The 19,698-nt window shown below is 38.2% G+C and overlaps 1 protein-coding gene across 2 annotated transcripts in view; it reads right to left on the minus strand.

Moving 5' to 3' along the window:
• The window catches only part of LOC115216779 (maspardin), a 58,165-nt gene extending 46,217 nt beyond the window's left edge, over window positions 1-11,948 (minus strand). Inside the window, exon 1 of one of the 2 annotated variants that reach the window (XM_036506251.1) lies at window positions 11,730-11,948. The gene's annotated coding sequence lies outside the window, so the exon portion shown is untranslated. Of the gene's footprint in view, window positions 1-10,803; window positions 11,023-11,729 lie in introns of those variants that run through there. The other variant, XM_029786351.2, reaches the window with a different exon arrangement.
• Window positions 11,949-19,698: the final 7,750 nt, after the last annotated feature.

The raw sequence follows: 19,698 nt of genomic DNA on the forward strand, positions 1-19,698 counted from the left end.
CCAGGAAAAAACATGAATTACAGGGAAAAATGCAAGCAAGAGAAATATTAAGATTATAAACCTGGAAAATTACAGGACAAGTTATTATATCTGGTAAAGTACAAAACAAGAAAATTTTTACTTCAAAAATATTGCAGCTAAGGATAAAATATTTTAACTGAACTATTTTACATTTTTAAAAGAACAAGTAATAACAAATTGAAGTAATAACTTGTAATAAAATTTTTAGTTTTAATAAAAGCAAATATTTTCTAAATTTAAATATTTTATTTGAAATTTCATCCTTAGCTGCAATACTTTAAGTAAAAGTGTTCTTGTCCTGCACTTTTCCAGATTTATAATCCTAATAATATTATTTCTCTTACTCGCATTTTTCCATGTAATACATAATGATAATTGTTTCCCCAAATAAATTACACTTCATGTTTGAGGTTCTGATGAAGCCATAAGGTGATACTGAGGCACCCAGCTTTGAGTCCACTGCATTTTATAGCTGAAACAGCAGTAAGCTAATGAACTCTATTAGATAATTGCACATCCCTTTGTCATCTCAATTTTTTTTATTACTGCTCCATTCCTGAAAAATGCTTTGTTCAGAAACATGTGCACATAGGAGTGGCTGAGTGGTAAGTAGCTTGCTAACGAACCACATGGTTCCGGGTTCAGTCCCACTGCATGGCACCTAGGGCAAGTGTCTTCTACTATAGCCTCGGGCCAACCAAAGCCTTGTCAGTGGATTTGGTAGATGGAAACTGAAAGAAACCTGTCATATATGTGACCGCGTGTATATCGTTGGTGATTTTCTTTCTCCGTCTTCCCTTCCTTGGACCTTTCCTTTTCCTATGTTTCTGACGAAGAGCTCCGCTCAAAACTGAGCGTCCAGTAACACTATACTTGTTCCACATCCTTGCGTTGTTGTGTCTTCATGTTTGGATTAACTGTATATATATATATATATATATATATTATATATATATATATATATATGTATGAGTGTGTATATGTTTCTGTGTCTGTGTTTGTCCCCCCCCCCCACATCGCTTGACAACCAATGCTGGTGTGTTTAGGTCCCTGTAACTTAGCGGTTTGGCAAAAGAGACCAATAAAGTACTAGGCTTACAAAGAATAAGTCCTGGCGTCGATTTGGTCGACTAAAGGCGGTGCTCCAGCATGGCCAGTCAAATGACTGAAACAAGTGAAAAAGTATATATGTATATATATATATATACATACATACATAACAAACAAGAAAATGGTGTGAGCAAGTATTTTTAATAGATCAAATTACAATTATTTCATCTGAACTCAATCTTGCCATATTATGCAAAAATATATGCAACTATTGATTACTCTCCAAGTACCATTGAAACGACACGTGCTGAATCAGACTCATCAGAGTCACATCCTCATCATCATCGTTTAGTGTCCGTTTTCCATATAAAATGAATTTGCTGAAAGAACTTGAATTATCTGAGATTCGTAAATATAGGCGCAGGAGTGGCTGTGTGGTAAGTAGCTTGCTAACCAACCACATAGTTCCGGGTTCAGTCCCACTACATGGCATCTTGGGCAAGTGTCTTCTGCTATAGCCCCGGCCGACCAATGCCTTGTGAGTGGATTTGGTAGACGGAAACTGAAAGAAGCCTGTCGTATATATGTATATATGTGTGTGTGTGTGGTGTGTGTGTGTGTGTGTGAGTTTGTCCCCCTAGCATTGCTTGACAACCGATGCTGGTGTGTTTATGTCCCCGTTACTTAGCAGTTCGGCAAAAGAGACCGATAGAACAAGTACTGGGCTTACAACGAATAAGTCCCGGGGTCGATATGCTCGACTAAAGGCGGTGCTCCAGCATGGCCGCAGTCAAATGACTGAAAAGAGTAAAAGAGTAAAGAGTATACCAAGTTGGGTGTGGCTACTCAGATGAAATCATTATTAAACAAACTCTGTTAGCGTCAAATGTGGTTGGTATTTTGCAGAGTAGAAAGTCAATTTTGAATGCAGTAAATCTGTAAGGACAGCAGAGAATGGTTCCGTCTTATTAGGGTGAATATCCAATCTTTCTCTGCTGTCCTTACAGCTTTATTGCGTTCAAAATTTATTTTCTTGCCTGCAAAATATATAGATATCTTTTATCTTTTACTTGTTTCAGTCATTTGACTGTGGCCATGCTGGGGCATCACCTTGAATTTTTTAGTTGAAAGAATCAACCCCAATATTTGTTTTTTATTCTATTGGTCTCTTTTGCCAAACTGTTAAGTTATGGGGATGCAAACAAAGCAACACCAGTTATCAAGCAATGGTGGTGGTGGGGAGAAACAGACAGAAACACACACATAGGTGACGAGCTGGCAGAAATGTTAGCACACCAGGCGAAATGCTTAGCGGTATTTTGTCTGCCACTACGTTCTGAGTTCAAATACTGCCAAGGTCGACTTTGCCTTTCATCCTTTCGGGGTCGATTAAATAAGTACCAGTTAAACATTGGGGTCGATATAATTGACTTAATTCATTTGTCTGGCATTGTTTGTCCCCTGTTTGTAGCCCCTTGTGGGCAGTAAAGAAATAAGAAACACACACATAGATATACATACAAACATATATATATATATGACGGGCTTCTTTCAGTTTTTGTGTACCAAATTCACCCACAAGGCTTTATTCAGTCCAAGGCTACACTTGCTCAAGGTGCCATGCAGTGGCACTGAACCTGGAACCATGTGGTTGGGAAGCAAGCTCCTTAACACTCAGCCACACCTGCACCTACACTGTATATGCACACAAACAGATGAATATATAAGCAAGAAGACAAATGACAAACAGGTGAACACACTCATAGACTATATATATATATATATAATATATATATATATATATATATATAAGCTAGCATGATCCGCTGGATGTGTAATGTCAGTGTGTACACACGACAGAGTGTAAGCGCCCTGAGAGAAATGCTGGACATAAGAAGCATTGGATGTGGTGTGCAAGAGAGACGTTTGCATTGGTATGGTCATGTACTATGGATGGATGAGGAGAGATGTGTGAAGAAGTGCTACTCCCAAACAGTTGAAGGAATCCGGGGTAGAGGTAGACCCAGGATGACATGGGATGAGGTGGTCAAGCATGACCTTCGAACGTTGGGTCTCACAGAGGCAATGACAAAAGACCAAGACCTCTGGAGATATGCTGTGACTGTGAAGACCCGACAAATGAAGGGAGTTCATGGCTGTTTCCTGCACCAGCTTCACATAGAAGCCCCAGCCCATCCAAAGTACCTTGGATCGCAGAATGGCTGCTGTACTTACCTTGGATCGTAGGGCAACCTGCCATGCTTGAGGAGACCTATTGAGTCAAGTACATCAACATCAAAATAAAAATCAAATGGAAATTGTAGTTGTGATACCTGTGCTGGTGGCACATAAAAAGCACCATCCGAATGTGGGTGATGCCAGCGCCGCCTTGACTGGCTTCCATGCTGGTGGCACGTAAAATGAATCAACTGATCGTGGCCGCTGCCAGCCTCCCCTTGCACGTAAAAAGCACCAACTATACTCATGGGGTGGTTGGTGTTAAGAAAGGCATCCAGCTGTAGAAACACTGCCAGATAAGACTGGAGCCTGGTAGCCTCCTGGCTTCCCAGACTCCGGTCGAACCGTTGAACCCATGCTAGCATGGAAAACGGACGTTAAACGATGATGATGATTATATATAATATATAACACCTTGAAACCTAGGTCCGTGTGTGGTTTCCGCTTCATCGGGGAATTATCTCCCTTTGCAGGATAGAGGACGCCGTAATGGTGTCAAGCCTATCTGGCGACGTTGATGTTCGCCTGGGGCTAAATGCAACAGTAACACCCCCACCACCCTGCCCTGTCCCTAGCCATATTCAGATGGCTTTAGTCCCTTATGTTATGGAGCAGTTACTGTCTATATCTCATTTAGAGAATTATTATTGCTATATATATATATATATATATATATATATATATATATATATATATATCCGTCCAACCCATGCTACCATGGAAAACAGATGTTAAACTTTTTTGTGCATTTTGTTTGCAGAAAATAAAGAAATAACAGTAATAACGTTTAATAAATGTTGCTTACTGCAAGTTATGGATGATTTTAGGAATTTTCATGCCCGACATCACAAAATGCCTGAATAAACATTGCCAGACAGCAAATAGAGACTCGGACATTGCTTAGAAAATAATTTTCATTTTTAACCTCGTATATAGTACGCACTAGGGATTTTGACCTTTAAATATTGGGGGGAAAATGCGGATTATACTCGAGGATTTACGGTATTATTAGTTCAGTGTTGTCATGAGAAGACAAATGTAATTACTTGCTTAGCATGTGTGCATACACACAAACATATTTCCAGACATTTCTAGCGACCAACTCCAACTTGCAAGGCAAACATTGGCCCAAGCTACAGTTGAAGACATACAGCATGGTGAACATAGCAACTCAGCCATGACTGTACCAGACGAGATGGTGAAGATGCCGACGACCGCTTTGTTCAAAGCCTCCCTGGACCTCAAGTGGCCTGAACTCTTTACATGAACACCACCCTGTACTTAACTCCATGTCCGCCTACATAGACTTGCTATTTGCTTTTGAGCCAAATTAACTAACTAACTAACTAACTAACTAACTAATTATGTATCATTCTTTAATAGCTACTTTTTCATGCTTGCATAGGTGAGACCTAACTTGTTGAGGCAGAATTTCTAACACCAGACACATGTTCTTCACAGAAGACAAGAAAAGAACAACACTGTTTGTATGATGGTGATGCCCCTGATACACAGCAATCAGGAACAGCTTATGGCCCCTGATCCTCATTGGCAAACCACTTCCTCACTGCTTCTCCCCTTGCTAAAATAAACCAGTTACCTAGCTTCCTTTCTTATTTCTTTACTACCCACAAGGGGCTAAACATAGAGGGGACAAACAAGGACAGACAAATGGATTAAGTCAATTACATCGACCCCAGTGCGTAACTGGTACTTATTTAATCGACCCCGAAAGGATGAAAGGCAAAGTTGACCTCGGTGGAATTTGAACTCAGAACGTAACGGCAGACGAAATACTGCTAAGCATTTCACCCGGCGTGCTAACCACTCTGCCAGCTTGCTGCCTTAGTGTACCTTACTATCACCATGTCACCTTTGGGCTGGCTGAAGCTTTGCCCCAGCCATAGATTTGGTCTGTAGCCCTCACTAGATTGTCCTCTACGCTATACGTTGCTATTTTTTCCTTTTTGCGCAATGCTTCAACTAGCATTTCTCTAAATTTCTGAGTCCTTCTAGCCCTAAGTCTGGAGTCACTAACCTATAATGAGTTGATTTTTCATCAAGGAAGTCTTTGCGTTCACAAGTATTGATTTCTCCCTGTTTTTGGTGAGAATGCAGTCAATCTGGCTTGTGTGTCCACCAGAACTTATAGGTGATTAGGTGGCTGACTGGTTTCCTGAAGTTAGCAATGCAAAACAAGTCATTTTCACTACAGAACTCCAGCAGCCTTGTTTCCTCCCCATTTCTAGAACCAAAGCTGAAGCCTCCATCCATACCATGAAATCCATTAGAGTGCTACCCAACATGTTTACTTAGTCCACCAGCCATGACAACGAGTCTTCCATTGTGAGTCTATCTGCAGTGCTGCTCTTCATCTGTCTGTCCAGGATGTCGAACATATACAGAGATGTCATTGTTATATTATCTAAGACTAGTTTTAGCTTAGCAACCCTATCACACACTTACCACCCCCAACCACTTTACCTAACCATTTCTCTGCTAAAAGTATGTCTACACCACCTGCCTCATCACTGTTGCCAATTCAGAAGAATTTAGACCTCTGGAAATATGCTGTGACTGTGAAGACCCAACAAATGAAGTGAGTTCATGGCTAGCAGGACAGCCTGCTGTGCTAACCTTGGATTGTAGAGTGACCTGCTGTTCTTGAGGAGACCTATTGAGTCAAGTAGGTCAACAGCTGGCAGAAACGTTAACACACCAGGCAAAATGTCTAGCGGTATTTCGTCTGCTTTTACTTTCTGAGTTCAAATTCTGCTAAGGTCAACTTTGCCTTTCATCCTTTCGGGGTCGATAAATTAAGTACCAGTTACACACTGGGGGTGGGGTCGATGTAATCGACTTAATCCCTTTGTCTGTCCTTGTTTTGTCCACTCTATGTTTAGCCCCTTGTGGGTAGTAAAAGAAATAGAATAATGGTATTGGACCCATCCATATTAAATGACTACCAGCACCACCACAACCATCCTCATGATTCTGCTTCTCCCTCTTATCATGGCATCAAAACTCTTTGTACCCACACACACTCAAGCATCATTCTACATTTCCAATCATTACCCCCTCTCTGCTGGATCATTTCTTATTGATATCGATCCCTAATTCTTGCAACTGTCCCCTACCATTGCTTTTCCTCCTGCTCTGCTACCCTCTTACCTCAATCCCCATTTCTCTCCCATTCTAATTCCTCTTCTATTCACCTTCTCTGTCATGTTGCCCTAATCAAACATCATAAAGCAGAAAGAGCTTTTTAATCATGCACAGTTCAAAGCAACCCCACTGGAGCTAGAACCAAAATAAAGAGTACACTCGGTAAGGTGGTTGACAAACAAGGAGACAACTTGAGACTGAGAAGACCCTTAAAAAGGGTCAAGAGTACTTTTTATATTACTTCCCTCGTTTTCTGGTGCTTGTATCCAATTGCTAACACATTTAGCCGAGAGAATACAAAATCGTTTTATCAAACACCTTCCTGGTTTCAAAACAAAAACCACAACTTAAAAACAATTCCAAGAAAAATTAAACTGGCTCCTGTTGGAAACTAAGAAAATAAAACGTATTTTGTGATTTATAATTAAAAAAACAAAAAATGTATTCACAGTGTTGATATTTTTTTATAATTTTGATTAGGAATTCTGGTTTTGAATTTTAATTAAATGGCTTTATTACAAACCAACAGAGGTTTGTTTACGTTCTTTTAAACTAAGTTTTCTGACTTTCTCTAGTAACATATAAGTTTCTCAATTGAATACATATATATTTCAATATCAGTGTCAATCGATACTGGAAAAAGTATATGTATTTGTGAGGAGAACTGACTTCTCGTCGACAACTATGATTGTCACACGCCGATGATAGGTCAATACCTTGAAACTCGAGTCCGTGTGTATCATAAGTTGATACACACGGACTGATAGGGCACAGATAGTGTGTCTATAGCCAGCTGGAGGAGGTGTCTTCCTGGGGCTACAAACTACAGTAGCATCCACCCTTAGGGGTTAGCCATATTCAAATGGCAAATATACGTCACGATATATATATATATATATTTACACACATACGCATATATATATTTATTTACACACATCTATGCATTACACGTATTCATTTCTCTGTTCTTCCACTTTTGCTATTTCTCTCATTGTTATTTCTTAACTGAATCTAATTAACTGTCTCTCCTTTATATACGTACACACACACACACACATATATATATATATATATATATATATGAACTAGATCCAATTTGAAACATTCTTTGGGGGTAATGTGTAGATACGCATATATATTCGTGTCAGAATTACACACGAAAACAGACGCAGGATCCACCCACCAGATTTGTATACGATAGATTTGCAGTTGTGATCTGTGTACATGTGTGTGGGTGTGTGTGTGACTGTAGACACACACGCACATGCAGAGGGTTAATGTAGTAAACCTACAATGAAAGATGCATTATTGATTGTCAAAAACACGTATTCCACAGCAGAAATATTCGAAAAAGACAAAATACAGTCAATAAGGATTTCAAAACACACACAGACAGACATCTGTTATATACAATATGTGGGTTGAGACAAATTTACACATATACGATAGCTTTTTTTCCTCCTCTTTTTCATCTTCTGTATTCATTAAGAAATAATCATTTTGTTATCATTAAGCTGTATCACAGGAAATCTCCGCAGTATTATAAAAAAACCCATCTCCAGTGTTTTATTATGAATAAAAGCAAAGGATGTGAGACGACTTGGGAGCTTTTAATAAAAGGTTATCGGGTTCTATAAAAGAACCGTATGGCATATGGCAGTTTGTAAGTGTATCTATATTAGAAAGAATGTAAATATGGTGTCCATGATTGAGTTCTGTTGAGCATACCAACAAAAGTGTGGTGCTTCCATTTAACTTCAGATCAGACCTGGTCAAGCGAAAAAAAAAGCCAGACATTCCGTGGATTAGAATGGCAGAAACTGTACTGTTCAATGTATATTTCTTTCTTATGATACACGGAGCGTGGCGGGGAAGGGGTATATGCTATGGTTTCTAGCAGGTCGAGCAATTACACAGACACTGTTCCTTGGTAGGTTAGAGCCTGCGATGTTTAATACTCACGGGGTTCGATTCCACGGGTTGCCATTACTGTGACATTTGTGAAAGTGAAGTGCTTAAAGTGAGGGTAGCTTGTTATTTTGGCTATTCTAACAACGTATCTCCTTGATATAAAATAAATTTATTTGCTTTATTTCAAATGAATTTTCCAAAACAAAATAAAACTTGAAACTAAAGAATAAAAAGTCTAATATATACCACACAAGAAAGCGGGTGGTTATGTGGTGATGCCACGAAAATAGAAGACAACCCGAACTCAACACCTATTTAAGTAATTGACGAATCTACACTATTATTATTATTTCGTCTGCCGTTACGTTCTGAGTTCAAATTCCGCCGAGGTCGACTTTCAGGGTCGATAAATTAAGTACCAGTTACGCACTTAATACCTATGTCTGTCCTTGTTTGTTCCCTCTGTGTGTAGCCCCTTATGAGTAATAAAGAAACAGTTATTATTATTATTATTATTATTATTATTATTAAGGCGGCGAGTTGGAAAAAGCATTAGCGCGTCGAACAAAAATACTCAGCGGGATTTCTTCCGAACCTATACGTTCTAGGTTCAAGTCCCACAGAGGTCGACGTAGCCTTCCATGCTTTCAGAATCGAAAAGAAATTAAGCAACGGACAAGTACTGGACTCGGACTTTGCCCCTCCCCTCAAAATTGCTGACCTTGCGCCAAATTGTGAAACTTACTGTTCTGCTTGTATCGATGATATACGTTCGAATGTTACACTTATTGCAATCAAACCCACGCAAGGAAATCGAAGACATTCATAACGAAACATTTTTCTGGTGATCAATAAATTTATCAACAAAACAGAAGAATATTTGTAAAGCGTGGAAAACACAAGAATCCCGCTTCGGTGGTTTAAATGTCTCTTTGGATTGGGATGGGGCTGAGACTAAACTAATTAATTAAAAAGTAATTACGAACTTCTTGTTTGCAATATAGTTGTAACTCATTCAATTTATGTATTGTTTACTCTAACTTATTCTTATATAAATAATCATTCAATAACAGAACAAAAATAAGCTCATTCATAATACAGGGAGGCGTGCGTGCATATATATATATATATATATATATATATGTGTGTGTGTGTGTGTGTATATATATATATGTGTGTGTATATATTAACTTATACAGAGAACCTCATACAGGTTAACTTGTAGATTAGAGGCGGAAAAACAAAACAATTGTCTTTTTTCTCTTGAATAATATTTTTGACATAATCAGTGAAGTAGGTTGCATTGTCATCAGTCAAGGTGTGTGTGTGTGTGTGTATACAACACACATATACATAGATAGATATGTAGGTAAGTAGGCAGGTAGAAAGATAGATAGATAGACATGTAGGTAGGTAGAAAGATAGATAGATAGACATGTAGGTAGGTAGAAAGATAGATAGATAGAGAGAGAGAGATAGAGAGAGGGAGAGAGAGAGAGATGATAGATAGACAGACAGACAGATGGATAGAAAGATAGATATGTAGGAAAGTAGGCAGGTAGAAAGATAGATAGATAGACAGACAGATAGATGGACAGACAGACAGATAGATGGATAGATAGATAGACAGATATGTAGGAAAGTAGGCAGGTAGAAAGATAGATAGATAGATAGAGAGAGAGAGAGAGGAGAGAGGAGAGAGAGAGATAGATAGATAGATAGATAGATAGAAAGATGGATAGAAAGATAGATATGTAGGAAAGTAGGCAGGTAGAAAGATAGATAGATAGACAGACAGATAGATGGACAGACAGACAGATAGATGGATAGATAGATAGACAGATATGTAGGAAAGTAGGCAGGTAGAAAGATAGATAGATAGAGAGAGAGAGAGAGAGGGAGAGAGAGAAGATAGATAGATAGATAGATAGAAAGATGGATAGAAGATAGATATGTAGGAAAGTAGGCAGGTAGAAAGATAGATAGATAGACAGACAGACAGATAGATGGACAGACAGACAGATAGATGGATAGATAGATAGATAGACAGATATGTAGGAAAGTAGGCAGGTAGAAAGATAGATAGATAGATAGAGAGAGAGAGAGAGAGAGAAGAGAGAGAGAGAGGAGAGAGAGAGAGAAGATAGATAGATAGATAGATAGAAAGATGGATAGAAAGATAGATGTATACACACAAATGTCTCTCGCAGTATCTAAAATAGTGTGCTTTTTTTTTTCGGACGTATGAACAACTGAGGCATTATATAATATATATATATACATATATACACGCACACACACACTGCATATGAGCTTAAGGTTAACGAACGACAGAACAACATGACTGAAACGACAGTCGGCAAAAAAGCCTGGCAAAATATAAACACAAATCGAAATATAAATAATGTTTGCACTCACTGGATGGTTTCATGAAGATCGTTAATTAAGTCAACTCTCGTGTCTTTAGAATCAAAACACCAGGTAAGAGACGTCAGGTAAAAGGAAACTCCCCTGTGTGTCTTTCTATTGCCAGAGACTAACCACGAAGACAAAGTCCATCGGAGAAGAAGAACAAGAAGAAGAACATTGAGCAACTTTTGCGATATGACATCATAGAAACCCAGGCTGCCGGAAGTGGACGCCTCGCTAACACAGCAATGCGCATGCGTCCTTACGGTGTCTGTTTCAGTCGAAAGTCGTCCATTTATGCGTTATTGGTTTTCAGTACATTTTTGACCTTTATTTTTTTTGTACCATTAATAAAATTAGTCGGTCTACGTATAGATAAGCGCCGGCAAAAATTAAAGCGTTCGTTGATTTTGTTAAATTGTGAAGGTGTTTGAATTAAAAAAAAAAAAAAATGATTTAAAAGAATTTGATCGACAATCATTGAGTTTAGAAATCTACTTTCACTTTGCTACGCAACAAATGATTTCGTAATTGAGGTCCGGCGAAGTTTCCTTTTGTTGTTTTATTTTGCCTTTCAATTCAAATGTGTTGTGTGTGTGTGTGTGTGTGTGTGTGTGAGAGAGAGAGAGAGAGAGAGAGAGAGAGAGAGAGAGAGATAGATAGATAGATAGATAGATAGATAGAAAGATGGATAGAAAGATAGATGTATACACACAATGTCTCTCGCAGTATCTAAAATAGTGTGCTTTTTTTTTTCGGACGTATGAACAACTGAGGCATTATATAATATATATATACATATATACACGCACACACACACTGCATATGAGCTTAAGGTTAACGAACGACAGAACAACATGACTGAAACGACAGTCGGCAAAAAAGCCTGGCAAAATATAAACACAAATCGAAATATAAATAATGTTTGCACTCACTGGATGGTTTCATGAAGATCGTTAATTAAGTCAACTCTCGTGTCTTTAGAATCAAAACACCAGGTAAGAGACGTCAGGTAAAAGGAAACTCCCCTGTGTGTCTTTCTATTGCCAGAGACTAACCACGAAGACAAAGTCCATCGGAGAAGAAGAACAAGAAGAAGAACATTGAGCAACTTTTGCGATATGACATCATAGAAACCCAGGCTGCCGGAAGTGGACGCCTCGCTAACACAGCAATGCGCATGCGTCCTTACGGTGTCTGTTTCAGTCGAAAGTCGTCCATTTATGCGTTATTGGTTTTCAGTACATTTTTGACCTTTATTTTTTTTGTACCATTAATAAAATTAGTCGGTCTACGTATAGATAAGCGCCGGCAAAAATTAAAGCGTTCGTTGATTTTGTTAAATTGTGAAGGTGTTTGAATTAAAAAAAAAAAAAATGATTTAAAAGAATTTGATCGACAATCATTGAGTTTAGAAATCTACTTTCACTTTGCTACGCAACAAATGATTTCGTAATTGAGGTCCGGCGAAGTTTCCTTTTGTTGTTTTATTTTGCCTTTCAATTCAAATGTGTTGTGTGTGTGTGTGTGTGTGTGTGTGTGTGTGTGTGAGAGAGAGAGAGAGAGAGAGAGAGAGAGAGAGAGAGAGAGAGAGGAGAGAGAGAGAGAGTATGTGTTTGTGTGTGCATTATTAAATTAAGTTCTCTTCTGTGAACTTTCCGGAGAGTATGATTGTACCATATGGTTTAGTATTTGTTGCTTCCCGTTCATTTTTCTGTTGTTGCCTAAGATGGAATATAAATTTGGGCAATGAACTTTTCACTGGGGCAAAAGAACTTTTCACTTGACTTGGGAATTATTCATTAATAATTTATAAGCTATTATTTCACTGGTGTTGTCCATGACCTTTAGCTTTGAGGTACCTGGTCTTTATCTTCTTTTGTTTATGACCTCTTGTTCTCTGTCAACTGCTTGCAGTGATTTCAGCGACTGCCTAATGCAAGCTCATTACCATAAATTTGTGGATTCAATCTCGAAATTTATCTGCTTTTCTAAACAATTTTGAAAAATAGCCCAAGAACAACATATATCAACTGCAAGCCAAAACAAACCCATCCCAATCAGTTGATTAAAAAAAAATTTTTTTAATATATTCTTTTATTCTTTAACTTGTTTCAGTCCTTTGACTGTGGCCATGCTGGAGCACCACCTTGAAGGGTTTTAAGTCAAACAAATTGACCCCAGGGCTTATTTTTGAAGCTTAGTACTTAATACCGAAATGCTAATTTACAGGGACATAAACACTCCAATACTGGTTGTCAAGCAGTGATGGGTGGTGGGGACAAACAAAGACACAAAGACTCACACACAGATACACACACACACACAAACACACACACACAATGAGCTTCTTTTAGTTTCCGTCTACCAAATCCACCCACAAGGCTTTGGTCGGCCTGGAGCTATAGTAGAGGACACTTGCCCAAGGTGCCATGCAGTGAGAATGAACCCAGAACCATGTGGTTGGGAAGCAAGCTTCTTATTTCTTTTAAATTGCCATAAAGGCATTACACAGCGAGGGACACTACAACACATGTGAATGACACATGAAATGAATATAAAATGAATGACACATATCTGAATATGATATTATGAAGAGTGTGCTACTCACCCCACACTGAGTAACACCACTCACTGCCTCTGGGTTCTAAGTCCTTTTTCTCCTTCAGTCCAACCCTTTTTTCCCTTTCTTCATCACTTAGTAACATCATTCTCTCTGCCATGCATTCGTCATCTTTTTCACTGGGTGGGAGGTCTTCTAAATTTTGTGATGTCTGTTCTTTCTTTTTCTTTTTTTTTCTTGTGGGGAAATGGGATGGGTGGGTTTGGTGACTGTATGGGGAGGATGAGTCTGAGTGGTTTTGGGTGGGATGGAGTTGGACTGGGGTACCACAACATACTCAGTGTTTTTTTCTATTTTTTACTCTTTCTCCTTCTGCTCTCTGTAACTTTCCATTCTTCCTCCTTTTCCTCCTTTCTTCCGTCTGTTTTTTCTTCCTATCTTTTCTCTTCCGTCTCCACAACTGTTCCCTCAGTTATTGTCCTCTGTAGAAGGCAGTATTCTCTAATGTGGCCCCTTTTGGCCACATTTAAAACAATGTGGTTCTCTGCCCTCTACCCATACCCTCAGCACGGTTTCCTCCAGTGTCACTCTCCCTGCCAAGTTCTCCAGTTGACCCTCCTCCGTCTGAATAATGAATTCAAGTGTCTTTCCTTTCCACCCTCCTTCTGTTGCTGTAGCTTAGAGGAGTCCAAGTCCAGCTCTCTTCACTTTACCTCTGTGGCTTCAGCAAAACTCCTTGTCTTCAACACTCCGTCCATCTTTATGACTGCCCTTACCAGCTCCTCCTCCTCCGGTGACAACTCAGACCCATCAATGTCTGAGTACATCTTCTAAGCAACACAAAAAACTATGTCCAACTCTTAGAAAATCCAGGCAGCGAATAACCTGACGCATGCATGGGAGCAAGCTTCTTACCACATAACCACAACTGCACCTACCCACACAACCATGAGCATGGTTTCAAATTTTAGCTCAGGGCCAACAGTTTTTGAGGGGAGGGAGCAGTTGATTTCATTGACTCCAGCGCTTGACTGGTACTTATTGTACTATCCCAAAAGATGAAAAGCAAAGTTGACCTTGGCAGAACTTAAGCTCAGAATGTAAAGACAGACAAACTGTTGCTGCACATTTTATCTGGCGTGCATGCTGATCATCAGATGAATGCAAATTGATGGAAATAAAAATGGGGTTCTAATCCAAAGATCACTGAATGATTTCTTTAACTTTCAGTTCAATGATGTGTTAACTCATATGGGAACACTTAATGACATTAAGACATTTAATTAGGAACTATTGACTGAAGTTTTATCTCTGTTCTTATTGATATCTGCTGTCAAATAAGAGAAATAATTCAATGCTTTGCTCAAAGTATACTACATGCCAGATAGGGAATACAAAATCGATTTGAGCAAACCCCAAAATGACTGGTGTTGGTCTGCATTGGAAAGACTTGAGTTGCAGTCTGTTTTTATAATGTAGAATATGTAAAACTCTGCTGTCTCCCATTAATTTCTCTCCAGTCAATTTTTCCCCCAAAAAAGGTCTCTGTCTGAAATGTTGAATTTTCCCCTCTCGTGGAAAGTTCACTGAGCTCTTTTAATTAATTTTACTAAACTATATGATATGATTTTACTAAACTTTATGATATGGGTAACATTTCTGCAAGCTGAGTGGTTAATATTCAGGGCATGTTGCCTGATCTTTTTGTGGTCTGATCCTCATCACTAAAGTTGTAAGGTTTGGTTCTAAGCCTTGCTACAGAAGTATGCTTTTCAGCCACATGGTTTCTGGTCCAGTCCCTCTGCACAGCACCTATTGCAATTGCCTTCTACTATAGCCCAAGGCCGACCAAGCCCTTGTGAATGGTTTTGGTCAACAGAAATTGAAAGAAGCGGTGAGCTGGCAGAAACATTTACATGCCGGGCGAAATGCTTAGTGGTATTTCATCTGCTGTTACATTCTGAGTTCAAATTCCGCTGAGGTCGACTTTGCCTTTCATCCTTTCGGGGTCGATTAAATAAGCAATAGTTAAACACTGGGGTTGATGTAATCGACTTAATCCCTTTGTCTGTCCTTGTTTGTCTCCTCTGTGTTTAGCCCCTTGTGGGTAGTAAAGAAACAATTAGAAATTGAAAGAAGCCTGTCATATATATGTATGTATATATACACACACACACACACATACATATAAACATTTTGTATGTGTGTGTATACATATGTGTGTGTATATATATTTATATATACATAGTGATGTCAAGGTTGCCATTTTATGGTGGTAATGTCGATTAAATGACACGCTATAATTTAATGAGTATGAGAGAAAGCAGGGTCACCATCTTGTACGTAACAACAAGAAAATAGAAATTCACAAGACGTTTGTAATAAGTCATAACATATTTATTACTGGAGGTAATGTGTTAATAAATAAGGTTAACTGAAGGAAAGTTTGTAACATTACATGAATATGTTCTGTTTGCATTCACATGTCTCCAAGTAAGTGAGGTGAATGTGCACGCGAGCTGGTGTGTAAATGCTCTAGTGTGACCCAACGTGTGTCGAAGAATCAAGTGGCACTGAATGGCGTGAATTTAGAAATTCCTTCCTTTATGTAAGGAATGAACTAGAAGTTCCCAGAAGCTTCCAGAATGCTACATTGTTCACAAGAGCTTTTCTAAAATTATTACTTTGGTAGAGCAGTGGGCAGTATGTTGGTATTTTTCAGCACTGACCTCAGTATATTTCCTGATGTGATATAAGGATATATTGGTTTCAAATTCTGGCACAAGGCCAGCAGTTTTGGAGGAGGGTCTAATTTGATTAAATCAACCTCAGAACTCAACTGGCATTTATTCTATCAATTTTGAAAGTCAAAGTTGACCTCAGTGGAATTTGAACTCAGAACGTAAAGACAGACAAAATGCTACTAAGTATTTTGCCTGGTGTGCTAACAATTCTGCTCACCACCTTGAAATGAGACCCCGCTTCCTCGGTCACAACACCGACCATGGGATTGCACCTAGAAAGTTACCCTCCCAGGCACAAGTCCAGGCAAGGTTGTTTATGGAAGACCAGCAGTCGCCCATGCGTACCAGCCTCCCCTCTCCACACCACTAGTGTTATCCAAAGGGCCCGATACAGCTTGGCACCTGTGACGTCGGAACTCATTTCTACAGATGAGTGAACTGGAGCAATGTGAAATAAAGTGTCTTGCTCAAGAACATAATGCACAGCCCGGTCCAGGATTCAAACTCACAACCTCATGATCATAAGCTTGACTCTCTAACCACTGAACCATGTGCCTTCACACCACCTTGAAATAGGGATATATTAAAAAAGGGATGCACATGTTATTTGTATCATGGAAAAGTGACATCTTTTTGTTCATTATTTCCTTTTTCCTTTTTTTTTGCCTTTCTTCTCCAGAGCAAAATATTGTACAAAGGATTTGATGGTTCTTTACATTAGTGAAAAACTCAAGACCACAACAATATGCACAATGCAAACTGAGACTTGTTAAATAATAAAAGAGTACATAATAATAGAATATAAAACAAACATGAATGTCACTAAATTTTCTACAGAAACAAACAGTACAGTTTCAACAATTAAATTATTTAACACATGTGGATTTCATAATATACATATGTTGAATGCCATGTGTGTATTAGTAAATATATTTGCATATTCCATCATCATAATTGTTGTGTCACCAAGCAATATATATGTGTGTGTGTGTATATATATATATATATATATATATATATATGATCGAAATGAATCTGTTCCTCCATTTTCTTATTTGTATTATGAATTTACGGTAAAATATTTTTTACTTTCACCCATTCAATACAATAAATGAATTAATTGCATTGCAATTATAAGCATTTATGTATTTAGTATTTGGGTACTTTACCAGCAGTATATTGGATAACTGATATCCCATAGTGGGTTACCTTCATAACCCCTATCTTACTTTGTACTATATATATATATATATATATTTGTTTTGCAAGATTTTTTATGTGAAATTGTGTGTTGAAACAGATATTGTTGTATTTAGGGATGGTCATTTTGCCAGTTTAGCCAATTAAAACACACGCACTATATATTTGGTGTTACTTTGCTTCAGCTTTATTAATTTTTTACCTTAATCTTAATCTTATTTCGGCCAGAGTTCTTTCGTCACATTCACGTGACCGCATCAGTGGTCCTTTGCTTTCTTCTTTCTTATTTGTGTGTCTCTCCTTACCAACGGTCAGCCATTTTGTATTTTGTATTCCTATTGTATGTGTCTTCATTTGTGCATGCGTATACCTCTATATGTGTCTATGTTTAGTTAGTGGGGGGGGGGGAAGTGCCTGTAATATTTGTAATATAAGATTAAGATTAATGTAAAAAATAAATAAAGTTGAAGCAAATTAAGATGTTCTTGAAGCTGAGAATTTGAACTTACGGAGACAATATTTACACATCACCTGAGGAAATACAACAAGATCTCATAATGCAGGGAAACAGTTGCATAATAAAGTACCTGCATGCCTGGAGAGCTACATAGAAACAATTGTAGTGATTGAAAAATAAATGTCCAACTGTACTCCTTTTTGCTGATCCCAAAGTTTTTCAATTATCTATTTATACATGACAGATGCCCAAACACAAGCCTGGAAGTATGTTTAATACTACTACTGGACAGCACAGGGTGAAATCTGAAGGTGGACGAACTTTATATTGTACTCTACTATGTTCTCAACAGATTATACCATATATCGTTTTGAAGTATAGGTAACTGGGTCAATGGTTTCAAATATTCCTTCCCCCTTCTATAACCTCTACCATCCTCTAAATTCTGTTTGTTCTGACATGATATAAACTGTTTGGTAAATTCATTGAGCCACCTGAATAGCAGCAGAATCAGTGTAAATATTTTGGCTCTGTGGGGTTGTGACTATGTTAAATCAGTCAAATTGTCCTTTATGTTTGAAGTCCAAGCAGTCATCTGATGAAAACGGATTCTTTGCAATGATGCAAGGTTTTCCTTAATCAATTAAAGGAGTTCCTTGAAGTGGACATAACGAATTGACACCTGAACCTCTTTGCTTTGTTACTCATTTACACTTTATATATATATATACACATATATATATAAATAGAGAGAGAGAGGGCATTATTACACATAGATGCCACATGCTAGGAGGGACTCTTAAAGTCAAAACTACTAAAATAAATAAACATATCGTACCGAATTCAGTACGATATGTTTATTTATTTTAGTAGTTTTGACTTTAAGAGTCCCTCCTAGCATGTGGCATCTATGTGTAATAGTGCCCTCTATATAATATAAATAAATATATTTAAGTGAAAAAATTGGGGGATTTTTTCTCTTATAATGTTTTTCACGCTGACTACTTGACTACTTATGAAGATTTTATCCTATTTTTAAATTGTATATATATATATTTTCTATTATTGATTGCTAGCCACTAAACCTTTTTTATTTTTGTCTCTGTTTATTTCTGCGTTTCTTTGTGTTGAAGAATGTAGGCTTGAAATGTAAAAGATATTCTCACTTCCCGACCGTTAAACTAATACATCTGTTTGTGGTTTACACACCTGTCTTCATCGTTTGTTTTGTTTGTTTTTTTTGTAAATTCCAACTATATATATATATATGTACAGGTGCAGCCATGGCTGTGTGATAATTAGCTTGCTTCTCAACCATATGGTTCTGGGTTCAGTCCCATTGTGTGGCACTTTGGACAATAGTCTTGGGCTGACCAAAGCCTTGTCCTTGTGAGTGGTTCTACCAAATCTACTCATAAAGCTTTCACTGACCTCAGACTATAGTAGAAGACCCTTGCCTAAGGTGCCATGTAATGGAACTGAACTCAGAACCATGTGGCTGGCAAGCTAGCTTCTTACCACACAGCCACAATATCTGTATATATGTGTGTTTGTGTGTGTGTGTGTGTGTATCCCTGACACTACATGAGGGTTATCAATGAACATCACTGTCATACAAGCGATGTTGTTTGTTTTCAGTCGTGGAAAAATATTACCTTACTTGGAAGCAGGTGAAGGTTGGCAACAGGAAGGGCACCTGGTCATAGAAAACTTACCTCAACAAAATTTCATTTGAACTATACAAGCGTGGAAAAGTGAATGTTAAAATGATAATGATGATAAAAAAAGAGGAAGAGGAGAAAGGGGAGGAGAGGAAGAGGGGAGGAGGAGTTAGAAGTGGAAGAAGAGGAAGTAGAGGAGAAGGAGAAGAGAAGTGAGAAGAAAAAGAGGTAGAAAAGGAAGTAGAAGTGGAAGAAGGTGATGATGATGATGATGATGCT

The sequence above is a fragment of the Octopus sinensis genome, linkage group LG10, assembly GCF_006345805.1.
Source record: "Octopus sinensis linkage group LG10, ASM634580v1, whole genome shotgun sequence".
In the NCBI taxonomy this organism is placed as follows: domain Eukaryota; kingdom Metazoa; phylum Mollusca; class Cephalopoda; order Octopoda; family Octopodidae; genus Octopus; species Octopus sinensis.